Consider the following 17,391-nt stretch of genomic DNA (forward strand, 5'->3'; position numbering starts at 1 on the left):
ATAGCTGTGGACCCCAGGAAGAGTAGATGCTGCTTCTGCAAAGGCTAATGAGGATCCAAATAAACAAAACAGCTACCAACAGCGAGCCCCTAACTACCAAAACCACCTAGCAGGTAATTTGGGTCACATTCAGATAGACATGTCATAAAAAGAGCTGACAAGATTCCTTACTCTACATGTAATAGAGCCATGTCTGTTCTACTAAATATATTTTTATCTGAATGTTCCACACCACTGTGCCCTACTTCCTTTACTGGTATCCTGAGGGAAAGACGATGTGGAGAAAAGCTGCAGTCTAAGTGAGATTGGACCATAGCTTAAACTAGGCCTGTTATAAGGTCTAACTGGACTATATGGCAGACAGACGGTGTTCTGTACCCTCCTCACACCTCATGGGTAGCTCAGTTCTGGGCCCCATGCCAGCCTGACACTGCACCATGCTGTGTCCTGGAGGCCAGAGCTCATATCCAGTGCTGTGTGTGTGTAACATGCCTCAGTCAATCAGTAGCCTTAAATAAGAAGGGAACGGTTGAGGGGAACATGTTCTAGGGGGAGAAAATAGCCTGATAATTGCTCCTGACATTTGATGAATTCCAGAGTGGCACAAGATGTGGCTGTGACAAGATACGCTGTCTGTCATTTTTAGTATGACCGTCCCTAGCGACGTGATGTCATAGACGGGACAACAACAAGGGTCACTGCAACCAGTGGGGCCGTTTTTAACCAATTGGAACTCAATGACCTTTTATTCTTTCACTAGCTCGCATTCACTAGCCCAGTCAAAACTGTTCGCTGCTCTGGCACCCCAATGGTGGAACAAGCTCCCTCACGACGCCAGGACAGCGGAGTCAATCACCACCTTCCGGAGACACCTGAAACCCCACCTCTTTAAGGAATACCTAGGATAGGATAAAGTAATCCTTCTAACCCCCCCCAAAAAAGATATAGATGTACTATTGTAAAGTGGTTGTTCCACTGGATATCATAAGGTGAATGCACCAATTTGTAAGTCGCTCTGGATAAGAGCGTCTGCTAAATGACGTAAATGTAAAATTTAGCAAGGAACCCAGTACTTGTGCCGTCTTATCCTATCCTTCGACCTCATGGCTTGGTTTTTGCTCTGACATGCACTGTCAACTGTGGGACCTTATATAGACAGGTGTGTGCCTTTCCAAACCATGTCAAATCAATTGAATTTACCCCAGGTGGACTCCAATCAAGTTGTAGAAACATCTCAAGGACGATCAATTGAAACAGGTTGCACCTGAGCTCAGTTTTGGATCGCATAGCAAAGGGTCTGAATATTTATGTAAATAACGTATTTCTGTGTTTTTATTTTTTATAAATTAGCAAAAATGTCTAAAAATCTATTTTTGCTTTGTCATTATGGGGTATTGTGTGTAGATTGATGAACGGGAAAAAAACGATTTCATCAATTTTAGAATAAGGCTGTAATGTAACAAAATGTGAAAAAAGTGAAGGGGTCTTAATAGTTTCCGAATGCACTGTATATGTTCAATCCAGAAATGGTTCATCCAATCGGCCTAAAACCTAATCCCTTCTTTATTCACTAGCTCACCAGCAATATGTCTCACACCAGGCTTAGTCTGGACCTCAGGCTGAGCAGGTCCAGCCTCCTCTGGCAAGTTTAGAAGCTGGGGATTCACCCTGTAACACCCCAGCTATAGGATTCCACAGAAACGACACTTTCAGACATTAAAATGAGGCCTTTTCGTCTGCTGCTGAGTGTCTAATGCAGCAAGGACGCTCATCCATCACTCCAGGCCTAATGTACTGTGTATAGACGCAGCAAGTGGCCAATGCTCCCCGCCTGCTCTGTGGCTTTAGGAGTCTGACCAGGATACAATCAGACCAACCATTTAATGTGTATATTTGTTTACTTACGCCATATCACTACCACTACATACACCTGTCTCATCCTGAAAGCTGTACAATCTTAGAAAAAAGGTAAAACCCTATGCTGTTCCATGTAGAACCCTTTCCACAGAAGGTTCTACATGGAACCACATAGGGTTTTACGTGGAACCAAAAATAGTTCTTCAAAGGGTTCCCCTATGGGGACAACCGAAGTACCCTTTTAGGTTCTAGATAGCACACTTTTTTCTAAGAGTGAACCTATTTCTACCTATCTGTGAGAGGAGTCTATCAGCTGTTTTTACAACGCAGCACCCAAAGACCATTGTGTGATTTGACTTGATTGTAGGGAAAAAGGTATGTTGCACTGTGTAAATACTGCAGTGCAGGCTTGTTTTGACAGAGCTCATGGTCACTCTGGTAGCTAGGCCAGAAGGTCTCAAGAGGGACTAGTAAATAACTCACTTCTCTGCCTCCCTACGTATTCTCTAACTGGGGAGAGAGAAGTCCCTACAGCTCTGAATTCTCCTTCAACCCACAGATACAACAACTGCAGTGCAGCGTGAAGCTATGCTGTGATTCTAAATGACAAATAGAGGATTAAAAATAAACATGCTGATATGTAACTTCAATGTGCAGCAAGGCACAACGTTGTGGCTGGCAGGCAGAAGGAGGAGGAGATGTGGGGGTGAACAACATTAGAATTTATCTTCAGATATATATATATATATATGAGAGAGAGAGAGAGAGAGAGAGAGAGAGAGAGAGAGAGAGAGAGAGAGAGAGAGAGAGAGAGAGAGAGAGAGAGAGAGAGAGAGAGAGAGAGAGAGAGAGAGAGAGAGAGAGAGAGAGAGAGAGAGAGAGAGAGAGAGAGAGAGAGAGAGAGAGAGAGAGAGAGAGAGAGAGAGAGAGAGAGAGAGAGAGAGAGAGAGAGAGAGAGAGAGAGAGAGAGAGAGAGAGAGAGAGAGAGAGAGAGAGAGAGAGAGAGAGAGAGAGAGAGAGAGAGAGAGAGAGAGAGAGAGACTACACCAGTGGCATTCTGTAAGGAAACAGGATACCTGGTCTAAAAAGGAAGCAACCTCGCTGCTCTTTGGGGAGCTACATGTGCTTGGCTCAGGTCCCACTGGCACTGGTCAACCCCCGCTACAGCCCCCATCTCAACCCCCTCTCTAGCCACTGTCTCTCTGACCATCCCCCATCTCAACCCCCTCTCTAGCCACTGTCTCTCTGACCATCCCCCATCTCAAGCCCCTCTCTAGCCACTGTCTCTCCGACCATCCCCCATCTCAACCCCTCTCTAGCCACTGTCTCTCTGACCATCCCCCATCTCAAGCCCCTCTCTAGCTACTGTCTCTCTGACCATCCCCCATCTCAACCCCCCTCTCTAGCCACTGTCTCTCTGAAAATCCCCCATCTCAACCCCTCTCTAGCCACTGTCTCTCTGACCATCCCCCATCTCAACCCCCTCTCTAGCCACTGTCTCTCTGACCATCCCCCATCTCAACCCCCTCTCTAGCCACTGTCTCTCTGACCATCCCCCATCTCAACCCCCTCTCTAGCCACTGTCTCTCTGAACAGCCCCCATCTCAACCCCCTCTCTAGCCACTGTCTCTCTGACCATCCCCCATCTCAACCCCCTCTCTAGCCACTGTCTCTCTGACCATCCCCCATCTCAAGCCCCTCTCTAGCCACTGTCTCTCTGACCATCCCCCATCTCAACCCCCTCTCTAGCCACTGTCTCTCTGACCATCCCCCATCTCAACCCCTCTCTAGCCACTGTCTCTCTGACCATCCCCCATCTCAACCTCCTCTCTAGCCACTGTCTCTCTGACCATCCCCCATCTCAACCCCCTCTCTAGCCACTGTCTCTCTGAAAATCCCCCATCTCAACCCCTCTCTAGCCACTGTCTCTCTGACCATCCCCCATCTCAACCCCCTCTCTAGCCACTGTCTCTCTGACCATCCCCCATCTCAACCCCCTCTCTAGCCACTGTCTCTCTGACCAGCCCCCATCTCAACCCCCTCTCTAGCCACTGTCTCTCTGACCAGCCCCCATCTCAACCCCTCTCTAGCCACTGTCTCTCTGACCATCCCCCATCTCAACCTCCTCTCTAGCCACTGTCTCTCTGACCATCCCCCATCTCAACCTCCTCTCTAGCCACTGTCTCTCTGACCATCCCCCATCTCAACCCCCTCTCTAGCCACTGTCTCTCTGACCATCCCCCATCTCAACCCCCTCTCTAGCCACTGTCTCTCTGACCATCCCCCATCTCAAGCCCCTCTCCAGCCACTGTCTCTCTGACCATCCCCCATCTCAAGCCCCTCTCTAGCCACTGTCTCTCTGACCATCCCCCATCTCAACCCATCTCTAGCCACTGTCTCTCTGACCATCCCCCATCTCAAGCCCCTCTCTAGCTACTGTCTCTCTGACCATCCCCCATCTCAACCCCCTCTCTAGCCACTGTCTCTCTGAAAATCCCCCATCTCAACCCCTCTCTAGCCACTGTCTCTCTGACCATCCCCCATCTCAAGCCCCACTAGCCACTGTCTCTCTGACCATCCCCCATCTCAACCCCCTCTCTAGCCACTGTCTCTCTGACCCTCCCCCATCTCAACCCCCTCTCTAGCCCCTGTCTCTCTGACCATCCCCCATCTCAATCCCGGCCCCTCTAGCCTCTGTCTCTCTGACTAGCCCCCATCTAAAACCTGGCCCCTCTCTGGCCCATGTCTCTCTTACCAGCCCCCATCTCAAACCCGGCCCCTCTCTAGCCCCTGTCTCTCTGACCAGCCCCCATTTCAAACCTGGCCCCTATCTAGCCCCTGTCTCTCTGACCAGCCCCGATCTCAACCCGGCCCCTCTCTAGCCCCTGTCTTTCTGACCAGCCCCCATCTAAAACCCGGCCCCTCTCTAGCCCCTGTCTCTCTGACCAGCCCCGATCTCAACCCGGCCCCTCTCTAGCCCCTGTCTCTCTGACCAGCCCCCATCTCAAACCCGGCCCCTCTCTAGCCCCTGTCTCTCTGACCAGACCCATCTCAAACCCGGCCCCTCTCTAGCCCCTGTCTCTCTGACCAGCCCCCATTTCAAACCCGGCCCCTCTCTAGCCCCTGTCTCTCTGACCAGTCCCCATTTCAAACCCGGCCCCTCTCTAGCCCCTGTCTCTCTGACCAGCCCCGATCTCAACCCGGCCCCCCTCTAGCCCCTGTCTCTCTGACCAGCCCCCTCCATGGCCTCCCTCAGACCACATGATGGACAAACCACAAGACCTGGTCCAGCACTAACACACTGGGTTCAATGAGTCCAGGGCTTGGTGCTATTGGATTTGTTGAATTACAGTACCAGTCAAAAGTTTTGACACATCTACTCATTCAAGGAATTTGCTTTATTTTTACTATTTTCTACAATGTAGAATAATAGTGAAGACATCAAAATTATGAAATAACACATGGAATCATGTAGAAAATAGTAAAAATAAAGAAAAACCCTTGAATGAGTAGGTGTATCCAAACGTTTGACTGATACTGTAGGTGTGGTTGTGGTTGTGCTGAGCTGGAACAAAAGCCTCCATGCACAGTATCAATGTCCACAGCAGTAGGAGGGGCAGCTTGTGGGGGATGTCGGTTTTAATGCAGTCAACACCTGTGTCAACTTTCTGAAGAAACTCCCTGTGTGGTTTCAGTTCATCTGCAATTGGGGCCAAAGAAGTGTTACTGCAGAATCCAACTACTGTCATGAGGAGACAGATGAAGTGTTAATGAAGCCTGGCTAACACTCCGGCCAGCCCCCCTTAAACCCTTAGTGAAGGGATTTGGCTGAGGGGAAGACGGGAGGAGTCTACAGCCATGCTTGGTATTAGGGGCCACGGCCTCACATACACATGTTAATGAGACAGAATGATGGTGGCAGTAACTTGTGACGATCTCACTGCCTGCAGACATGGCTTCATATCTGGCCTTACAGCAGCATCAGCTGTACCTGTTCATGTATTCATTTGATACCTGCACGGACGCACAAACACACACAACTCTGAAGGGAAACACTTAACTAACCCATTTCCCCTCTAGCGCTAGACAGCAGGAGGTGTGACTAATGCTTGTCAGTCTGATGTACTGATTACTGCCCCACTTCCCCCAAACTGTCAATCACACTGAAGGAACCAGACGGCAGAGCATGCCGGTGGCAAACCAAGGTAACAATCTCTACGGTAACCATGGGCTCAACACTGCATCAGTATCCCATCCAATCCATCACTCTGCACAAATGGCCCAATGGAATTTATAAGCCCAAATCCCTGGGCTCTGCTGATTCAGCTGTTCCTTGATCCCCCTCTCCTCACCCCCCTGTCTCCCTTGTTCACCCCACACATACTGTACACTCCTACTGGGACTTCACATGTAACCTGGGCATACACCAGTGGAGGCTGGTCAGGGGAGGGCAGCTCATAGTAATGACGCTTTGATACTGTTCCATTACTATGAGCCCGACCTTTGATTTAAAGTTTTACCAGCCACTGTCATCCACACACCCTCAGACCCTCCCTAGGCCCTAGCTGTCTCACCACATCCACACACTCTCAGACCCTCCCTAGGCCCTAGCTGTCTCACCACATCCACACACCCTCAGATCCTCCCTAGGCCTTAGCTGTCTCACCACATCCACACACCCTCAGACCCTCCCCAGGCCCTAGCTGTCTCACCACATCCACACACCCTCAGACCCTCCCTAGGCCCTAGCTGTCTCACCACATCCACACACCCTCAGACCCTCCCCAGGCCCTAGCTGTCTCACCACATCCACACACCCTCAGACCCTCCCTAGGCCCTAGCTGTCTCACCACATCCACACATCCTCAGACCCTCCCTAGGCCCTAGCTGTCTCACCACATCCACACACCCTCAGACCCTCCCTAGGCCCTAGCTGTCTCACCACATCCACACACCCTCAGACCCTCCCCAGGCCCTAGCTGTCTCACCACATCCACACACCCCCAGATCCTCCCTAGGCCCTAGCTGTCTCACCACATCCACACACCCTCAGACCCTCCCCAGGCCCTAGCTGTCTCACCACATCCACACACCCTCAGACCCTCCCTAGGCCCTAGCTGTCTCACCACATCCACACATCCTCAGACCCTCCCTAGGCCCTAGCTGTCTCACCACATCCACACACCCTCAGACCCTCCCTAGGCCCTAGCTGTCTCACCACATCCACACACCCTCAGACCCTCCCTAGGCCCTAGCTGTCTCACCACATCCACACACCCTCAGACCCTCCCTAGGCCCTAGCTGTCTCACCACATCCACACCCCCTCAGACCCTCCCTAGGCCCTAGCTGTCTCACCACATCCACACACCCCCAGACCCTCCCTAGGCCCTAGCTGTCTCACCACATTCACACACCCCCAGACCCTCCCTAGGCCCTAGCTGTCTCACCACATCCACACACCCTCAGATCCTCCCTAGGCCCTAGCTGTCTCACCACATCCACACACCCTCAGATCCTCCCTAGGCCCTAGCTGTCTCACCACATCCACACACCCCCAGACCCTCCCTAGGCCCTAGCTGTCTCACCACATCCACGCACCCTCAGACCCTCCCTAGGCCCTAGCTGTCTCACCACATCCCAGGCTTACAGTCAGATTACAACGCCATAGGAGGCAGGCACCACAGACAGGCCACACCATGCCAGAAATACTTTAAGAAATGAGGAGATGGGAAACTCATTGGCCAATGAATAGAGGAAAGTACTATGCTGCCCCACCCAGCAGACTGTCAACCATCACGTTCATGTTGTCATGCGGTTGCTAAGCTAATCGTCAAGCAATCCCTTCTAAAAGTCATGCTTTGTGAACAACAGGTGTGGACTAACAGTGAAATGTTTACGGGCCCTTCCCAACAGCGCAGAGAGAAAGAAAATAGAGAAATAATAGAAAAGTAAAACACGTAATAATAAAATGGTATGAAGGTATGAGTCGAGAAACCTGCCTATTGTCCTCAAAAGTACAAAATGTCACAATTTCAAAGCTATATGATATTACAGAGAACAAGTTAATTATCTCACATCTCAGATAAGATTTATAATGTTGTGTTTCTTGTTCACGTAATTCATGCTAATGTTGGATTTTGGAGCTGGCGCACAATTGACTCCCATTGACTCCTTGAAGGAGGGCACTCCTTGTGGGATTGTACCCAGAATGCACCGCACGGCCCATTGACAACATACGGGCAAGATACACATATAATATGAATCCAATGACGTTTCCCATCTCCTCATTTCTTAAAGTATTTCAGGTTAGGCCTGGTTGTATGTGTTAGCCTGTTGCTTGGACTCACAAACCACTCTGTTGGGTCTCAAGCCTTTTAAAAGTTCATATGGAGCATTGCTGGGTGTCCTTCTGTCAGGACAAATATTTGCTTGCAGCATAGATTAGTGTTGGGTTTAGGTTTAGTGTTAGGCTTATCAGGGGCATGTCTAGAGAAGAGCATGGAGCTTCGGCAGGTTCTAGATGAGGGAAGACAGACACCAACCATTCCTGTTTTATGCATGGATTGATGACCTCTAATGTTCAGCCTTAACGCTGGAGGGATTGACATAAAGTTCTGAACTATAGAAAGTATGTCCACAAGGAGAAAGGTAGGCGTTGACACCTAATGCCTTGGTGACTGTTAATGTTCACACTTAAAGCAAGACGGATCAACCTAAAATGTCTGTACTGTCACCGAAGATGACGTGGTCCTTTCCATGTTACACAAACATCCAATGTGCTTTACCACTGTAAGGTTGCCATGCCAAACCCTGGAGCCTCCCGGGAATTGATAACATAAATGTAAACAATGTTGAAGGAGTTCTAATGGTCTTTAGGTTAGGAACCCTGAACGACCGACTCCTCTTGGGTCACATATTGACCATTCTGTACCCACTAAATGAGCTACTCTAAACGTGGGAATGATCTGCTCTAGCTTGAGAAATGACGACCAAACACAGAGGGGCTTGTTTTGGGCGCCATGTTTGCGCCAGTCTGATCCACAGCCAGAAGAATCTGATCGCTGCTAAAATGTATTGTTGACGGCCAGGCATCCGCCTCCCTCTCCTTGCTCTGGGACGGCACTTTCAAAACGAACCTGCTGGGTGAAGGCCTGATAACCCGATCTGGCTCGGCCCCTCCATATCCCCCACATCCCCCTGGTGATCTGAGACGCACAGGGCCCCGAGCCTGGACCCGCTGCCCTTTGGAAATACCCTGCTGCTATCACTGTACCACTTCAATGTAGAACATCCATAGGCCATCTTTGTTGATCTTTGTCTTTAATGTGTGGTAAGGAAATTGACTAGAAGGTAATCAGAACTTAACGTCACTACTGCCCAGTGGACTAGGTGGTAACTACTTCCTGCACTTCTCAGTTGACAATCGATAGATATGTTCATATTAGCTGCAGTCAATCACATGGGATTATGTTTAACTGGAAACTGATCTACACTCTTAGAAAAAAGGGTTCCAAAAGGGTTTTCCGGGTGTCCCCATAGGATAACCATTTTTGGTTCCAGGTAGAACCCTTTTGGGTTCCATGTATAACCATCTGTGGAAAGGGTTACACCTGGAACCAAAAGGGTTCTTCAAAGGGATATGCTATGGGGACAGCCAAAGAACCCTTTCGGTTCTAGACAGCACCTTTTTTTCAGTACAATATTCTATCCAGATATACAAACATAACATCAATACTCATGCAGATATGCACCCAAAACATCAATAATGATGCAAAGATGTCAAATCAACAGGAGTCAATAGGATTGATAGTGGATCTGTAAACCAACTCCCTCAGCAGACCTCACTGAGAATACAACAGTGAGCAGAGTGGTCTATGTGGTCACTACATGTTCCCTTCATGCAGTCTACCTGCCCTGTCTGATGAGCCACAACACCGTCACAGCAACACCCACTCAACACAAGCCTGTCTCCATACACTGCAGAATGCACATGATAAACTGAATGAAATACTGTAGACAAAGAGGGTTGTCATGGGTACAGAGAGAGAAGTCCCTGTAGTTTGACCTCCCTCTCTGGGTTTAGCTGCAGCGTGTAGCTGACAACCAGTCTTACCTCAGAGAGCGGTGAGTCAAATCTGTAGTCCAGACTGCTGCTTGCTGCTAGTGCTGCAGTGTCACTGTGTTGCTCTGTAGCCTCCTGCCAGCAGAGAGGAAATGTTATCCAGTGTGTAGTGTTTCCACGTCTTCCTTCCCTGATCGAGCCCTTTTTCTCCTCTCCTGTGTCCTCAGCTTGCCTCTGTCTGTACAATCCAGTTAGAGCGATGGGGGAGGAGGAGGGGGGTGAATCACTCTCCCGCCGATGCTGACGGAGAGAGGAGCGTGCCTGGGAGGGAGAGAGACAGAAAGAGGGGGAATGAGACGCTGCTGTGATAGAGGACTGGATAGAAGGACAGTGTGGTGCAGTGGAGAGAAATGACTGGGGAGGGAAGGAAGGAGAGAGAGAGGGAGGGAGGGGGTAAAGGGACAGATAGGACCTGGCATGCAGATATCAGCCTCGCTGCTAAATTTAACCTACCCCTAATGACACACACACACACACACACACACACACACACACACACACACACACACACACACACGCACACACGCACACACACTTGGCCAGATGGTCCTGTCAGGGAACTGATCCCTAAGGAGTCTGGGACTGTCCTCGTGGAGATAGAGAGAAAGGAAGGAGAGAGAGAGAGAGGAAGGAGAGAGAAGAGAGATGGGGGGGTTCACTTGTTTCAAGTGCCCAGGGGTAGGTTAGTCAGTTTGGGATTGGTTGATTGTTGTTTTATGAAGAGAGTGAAAACCTTGACAAGGGAACATGAAGTATAGACAGTTCCCAAGTTGAAAGCGACTGGCCAGTAAGACCCTAATAGCATCTACCATACACATCCTAGAGTTCTATATGTCATTCTATGGAATCTACCTTCATCAGGACAGCTTTGGAAAGCTGATCCCTACATGTAGTCAGGAACATAGTTTTACTGAAGACACTGGTACCCACGTCACCCACAGCTTAAACAATAGGTGACACAAGGTGACAGAGTAAAATGCATTGTAGTTTTTATTTGACTCAGGTGGTCTATTCTGGATGACAATAGAGTCCGGGTGACCATGTCACCTGCTCTGGTACCTTAGGACAAGGCATTTGATTTGCATGTGGGGACTCAAAATGTTGGTCTGATAGGAGCATAGCAGTATTCAAAACAATGTCAAGATTCTATGATAATTTGCCAGTCAACTCTGAAAATAATTGAAAACTGTATTTTTCAAAGAATCACTGAATTTCACAGCATGTTTTTACCCCTTTAAAACCCAGTATTCTATTCCAGAAGTATACTGTTCTATGCTTGGACCTTCACTGAGGCATGCTCTCCTGTGGGACTGTTTTCTGTCCGACCACGGCAACCACGGGACTACATCTCAGACTCCTTTCAATGTGTCCTTGGCTCCGTGCGGGTCTGTGTTTTCAATCAGTGAGCAGTGCTGCGGTGGGTGTGTGGGTGGGAAGGCTTTTCCTCTGGCCTTCTCCTGAGTAGCAGTGGTGTCAATGTTTCAGTGTCTGTAAGTGTGTCTGGACTGACACAAACTACGTGTGTGGTGAGGTAAAGGGACATTCGAGGCTTCCATTGTGTCAGTCCCCAGCTGTCATCGGAACCTCTCCTTGACACATACACATACATCTTGTAAGAAACAGACTAAAAGGTGGGCCTCACAGTGCCTGCTAGGAGAGGTAGAAAATATCCCCTTATAGATTTAGATCTCAATGGGCTCCCATCAACTCTGACCTTATTTACAATGTGCTGGGGGTTGTCATGGAGATGTGGCGGGGCCTGTACTGTCAGAGCCACCTGTTGTCCTACTCAGGAGAACAATAACGCAGGACAGCATGACAATACACAGTCCCCACTGTAAAATAAACTGTTGGAATACAGGAAAATAGATTATATAGCCAGGCTAACTTTTTCCAGAGAGTTGAGAGGAGTCTCTTTATAGTGTGTGCAGTTCAAAAACACATTGAGTTGCCAACTACACACATCATTCATCAACTCACTATGAACTCTGAGGGACGTTCCTGTCTAGCCTGACTCCCAACTCTGTTTGTGCTGTCTTGTGCAACTTTGGCGTGACGTTGACATAGCGGTTGGCAAGACAGCACAAACAGATGAGCGACTCAGGCTAGTTCCTGTGCCCTCAGATATAACTAGTTCATCGTTGGCCTTGCGGCCAGTCACTGTGGCATGATGGATGTGATCTGCCTCTTGGGGAGGCTGTGCTGAATGCCTGCGCTGATGTATTTCATTGACAGCTATGTCAGCCATTTTGAGAGTGATGTACAATCATTATATCCCAGCTAGGTTTATTTACGATACGTATCCTAGCAATTTAACATCCTCTCTAATTGACAACGTGAAGTAAGAAAGTTCATATAGCCATCAGTTACTTTCAGTCATCAGTAAGAAATAGTCAACTGGAGAAAAATGACTATAAAATATCTCGACTTCTATAAAAGGGAGCTGGATAGAATATTGACATTGAAGCATCTCAGACCTGGGACGATAAACGGAAAATGATCGACCCCGACCAAACTGACCACTTATCGTGGACATTTTGCTGATATCGTTCATTATGATAAATAACCCATAGGGCCGTACTAGAGAAATGTGTAGTTTGAAATGAAATAAGTTTGCTAATATGAGTGATTGTTGAGGCTTAACTTAACCCTGCCCACAAATCACAAGCATCACAAAATGAACCTCACTTACAGCTCCCAGCGTGGTCCAGCTGAATGTGCAGGGCTAGACGTTTCCACCTGCCCATCATCTTTCATCGTCACCCAGCCCGCTGGGAGCCTTGCAAGAGGGGGAAGGCTATTCCCATCACACCTTGCAGGAGGGGGAAGGCTATTACCGTCACATCAATGATCTGAGCCGTGATCCATCCCACTGAGTATATGTATATATAACACCTCCACCTGGAGAAGGAGGGAGGGAGAGAGAAAGAGAGAGGGAGAGAGAGGGAGGGAGGAGGGAGCGAGGGGGAGAGAAATAGGGAGAGAGAGGGAGAGAGAGGGAGGGAGCGGGGGGGAGAGAGAGAGGGAGAGAGTGTGGGAGAGCGGGAGAGGATTCCAGAAATAGACCCCTATACCAAAGACTGGTAACCAGAGAGGGGCATGCTCCTCAAGCGTACCATGGGTCAGTCCGGATAGAGAATACTTATGATGAAAGCTGAAGGATGTATGGGTCATTCAACCCCACACAGGTCTAGACCACTGACCTATAGACTAGGGTACTCTGGGTAATGAGGCACAACATCTAGCTCCTCTCCCCTATAGGCTAGATCTTTAAGGACTCTATGACCTCATCCTCTCTCCATCTCTCCCATTTTGTTGTCCATCATTTAATGGCTGCTGAGCTGCACAATGCTATGCCTTTGACCTCCGCCAAAGTTAAGTGCTTTTCATTGTACCTACCAGACTAGTGCTCCATCCCAAAAGGACTCAAACAGTACACACACACACGCACACATGCATACACGCACACACACATACACATGCACACACAATAACAAATGGGCCATTATCGCTAATAAAAGGCTCTCGGGTGCAGAGATGCTTCCCAGAAAGACCCTTCACAGCTGCTCTCTCCAGCCAGCGTTAGCTTAATGCGATACAGTTGAAGGAAACAGGTGGTGCAGTGGTAAAATAACCCTATGGAGACTACCTTTTTACCCTACAGTCTATTCCCAATGTGATGACTGTTTAATGCACTTTTTAGGACATCACTTTGACTGCCTGGGTCTCAGAAGCATTGCTGATAGTGGAATCAGCCCCTGTGTGCTATTGACAGAATGAGCTACAGATGCTTGGTGAGGAAAAAAGGAAAAATACATTGACAGTTTATTTGTTAAGCTATTGCTCATCCTGCAAACGTGCAGTACCATATGGAATTTCCAACTTCCCAACTAGTGCTAAAATGTATATTTTGTTTCTTTGCCTGTATTAAACAACATTTCTGTTTCACAGAATTTTTGAAAAACAAACTTCTCGGTGTCTAGAGGAAAAACTAAAGGGCTTGTTCCCAGAGGGAGAACTAAGGGGCTTATTCCCAGGGGGAGAACTAAGGAGCTTGTTCCCAGGGGTAGAACTAAGGAGCTGGTTCCCAGGGGTAGAACTAAGGGCCTTATTCCCAGGGGTAGAACTAAGGGGCTTATTCCCAGGGGGAGAACTAAGGGGCTTGTTCCCAGGGAAGAACTAAGGGGCTTGTTCCCAGGGGAATAACCAAGGGGCTTGCTCCCAGGGGAAGAGTAGATTGGTGTAAAGCCATGTGACTCTCCTTCTCCTCCCTTGGCCCTAACCTCCTGGGAAGCAAGTGTTGTAAAGCTCAGATTTACACCCCCCGTTCTCTTCCTCAGTGTGATGGACCCGGTCAGACAGTTTAAAAACAGAAGTATTTATGACTCAGCATTCACTCTCATCTTCCATTCCTGGAGCTCTCTTGAGCATGTGCCTCAGCCTCAGCCTGGCTGGACGGACGGCATGAAGAGCAGGTTTAAACTTAGCTGTCAGTTCTGCTTGGCTATACAGAGCCTTCGGAAAGTATTCAGACCCCTTGACTTTGTCCACATTTTGTTACGTTACAGCCTTATTCTAAAATTGATTAAATTAAACAAAAATGGTCATCAATCTACACCCAATACCCCATAATGACAAAGTGAAAAGAGGATTTTAGAAATTTTAGCAAATACAGAAATACCTTATTTACAAAGGTATTAAGACCCTTTGCTATGAGACTCGAAATTGTCTCAGGTGCATCCTGTTTCTGACCGTGCATGTCAGAGCATGGTTTGTCATTATGGGATATTGTGTGAAGATGGATGAGGGGAAAAAAAACAATTTAATCAATTTTAGAATAACGCTGTAACGTAACAAAATGTGGAAAAAGTCAAGCTGTCTGAATACTTTCCGAATGCACTGTATGTTCCCTTACAGCTTGTGTTTCGGTGGAAGCACACGGTGTGTTTGTTCTCAGTTCAAAAACATGTATTTTTTAGCTCATAAACATAGTATGAAATTCACTTTTTATTTAGAATTATATAAAAAGGTCTCCTCATAGTGTTTGATATTGCTGCTTCAGGTCATAAGCAGATTGTGGCTGTCTGCTACTGATGTCTGCTAATGACCTTCTTGATCCAAATCAGTCAGGTTTCAAGGCTGGTCATTCAACTGAGACTGCTCTTCTCTGTGTCACGGAGGCTCTCCGCACTGCTAAAGCTAACTCTCTCTCCTCTGCTCTCATCCTTCTAGACCTATCTGCTGCCTTTGATACTGTGACTCATCAGATCCTCCTCTCCACCCTCTCCGAGTTGGGTATCTCCGGCGCGGCTCACTCTTGGATTGCGTCCTACCTGACAGGTCGCTCCTACCAGGTGGCGTGGCGAGAATCCGTCTCCGCACCACGTGCTCTCACCACTGGTGTCCCCCAGGGCTCAGTTCTAGGCCTTCTCCTATTCTCGCTATACACCAAGTCACTTGGCTCTGTCATATCCTCACATGGTCTCTCCTATCATTGCTACGCAGACGACACACAATTAATCTTCTCCTTTCCCCCTTCTGATAACCAGTTGGTGAATCGCATCTCTGCATGTCTGGCAGACATATCAGTGTGGATGACGGATCACCACCTCAAGCTGTACCTCGGCAAGACGGAGCTGCTCTTCCTCCCGGGGAAGGACTGCCCTTTCCATGATCTCGCCATCACGGTGGACAACTCCATTGTATCCTCCTCCCAGAGTGCTAAGAGCCTCGGCGTGACCCTGGACAACACCCTGTCGTTCTCAGCTAACATCAAGGCGGTGACCCGATCCTGTAGGTTCATGCTATACAACATTCGCAGAGTACGACCCTGCCTTACACAGGAAGCGGCGCAGGTCCTAATCCAGGCACTTGTCATCTCCCGTCTGGATTACTGCAACTCCCTGTTGGCGGGGCTCCCTGCCTGTGCCATTAAACCCTTACAACCTTCCCAAGTTCTCTCACGTCACCCCGCTCCTCTGCACACTCCACTGGCTTCCAGTTGAAGCTCGCATCTGCTACAAGACCATGGTGCTTGCCTACGGAGCTGTGAGGGGAACGGCACCTCCGTACCTTCAGGCTCTGATCAGGCCCTACACCCAAACAAGGGCACTGCGTTCATCCACCTCTGGCCTCCTGGCCCCCCTACCTCTGCGGAAGCACAGTTCCCGCTCAGTCCAGTCAAAACCCCCCCCCCCAAAAAAAGATATAGATGTACTATTGTAAAGTGGTTGTTCCACTGGATATCATAAGGTGAATGCACCAATTTGTAAGTCGCTCTGGATAAGAGCGTCTGCTAAATGACGTAAATGTAAAATGGTGTCTGAGCACTAAAGCCAGGTACACATCACTGTCCCATTGTTGTGGCACAGGGCTCTGATGTGGACAAGGAGGAGAGAGCAGATCTGGTTTCAAAGGACAACTCCTGTAGAAACTGTTGACACTGCATTATGCTATTTTGATACCCGAGCAGACAAGGTGAAAAATATGTCGATGTTGTTGAGCAGGGCACTTACCTCTAATTTGCTCCAGGGGCGCCATACTACTATAGCTGACCCTGTAAAACAAGACATATCACTGTCTGCACCTATCCTGTGTATGTGACAATAAAACATGATTTATTTGATTTCTTTCACTCCCTGAGCACTAGTTGATGACGTGGACGTGGAATAAGGCAGCCCCCCGCACCTCTATAACGACAGTACTGATGATTCCTCAATGCAGGTGCAACCTCTTGTCTCCCTCTACTGGTCATATACTACTAGTACATGTTCTCATCTGCAGCTGGCCCATTTGATCTTTGCTGTTTTCCCCTCTGGATGTCTCCCTGCTCCAGACCATTTTTAGAGGTGCCAAGAGCCTTGGCATTTACAGTCAGTTTAGGGAGGATTTAGCCTCGCTGGAAGGTAGAATTTCAAGAAATGCAATTTACCATCCATTATGTTTTATGTTTACTGTATTTATATTATACATGATGTATGTTGACTGTGTAAATTCCTCTGTCTGTATATTAGTTTTTTTTATGTACAGTAGGCTAAAAATCCTGCAACATAATTTAATATCTCAGTATTGTCAGATCAGACCTCCCCCTCACCTACCGTTAACCAATAATGTCAATGCAGAGATATACGGAGTCCCCCACATTGTTACAACATTTAAGAGGTGCACAGCGATGCGGTACAGAGCTCAATTTAGCCTCCGCCCCGCTATTGCGTCTCAGACCACATTTTCGGATCAAGCATAAATTGGCTCTTAGCCACGGCCTCGCGAGCATTACAGGTGCGCGCCAAAACATGATTTTCATTTGATTGTCACAGAACGCCCCTTTTCTTTTTATTAATGGTTTAGTCAACAGATGGTGCAATTTGACTATTTTAGGTTTCAACACAACAAGAAAAATGAATCTCTCAAA

At 48.3% G+C, this 17,391-nt stretch overlaps 1 protein-coding gene and 1 pseudogene across 4 annotated transcripts in view; one reads left to right on the forward strand and one right to left on the reverse strand.

The window, feature by feature from the left end:
- The window catches only part of LOC106574771 (filamin A-interacting protein 1-like), an 81,819-nt pseudogene extending 71,490 nt beyond the window's left edge, over nt 1–10,329 (reverse strand).
- Nucleotides 1–17,391, forward strand: part of LOC106574607 (uncharacterized) — a 102,780-nt gene that overhangs the window by 76,250 nt on the left and 9,139 nt on the right. The window lies entirely within an intron of this gene.

This window comes from Salmo salar, chromosome ssa16 (genome assembly GCF_905237065.1).
Source record: "Salmo salar chromosome ssa16, Ssal_v3.1, whole genome shotgun sequence".
NCBI classification, from domain to species: Eukaryota; Metazoa; Chordata; class Actinopteri; order Salmoniformes; family Salmonidae; genus Salmo; species Salmo salar.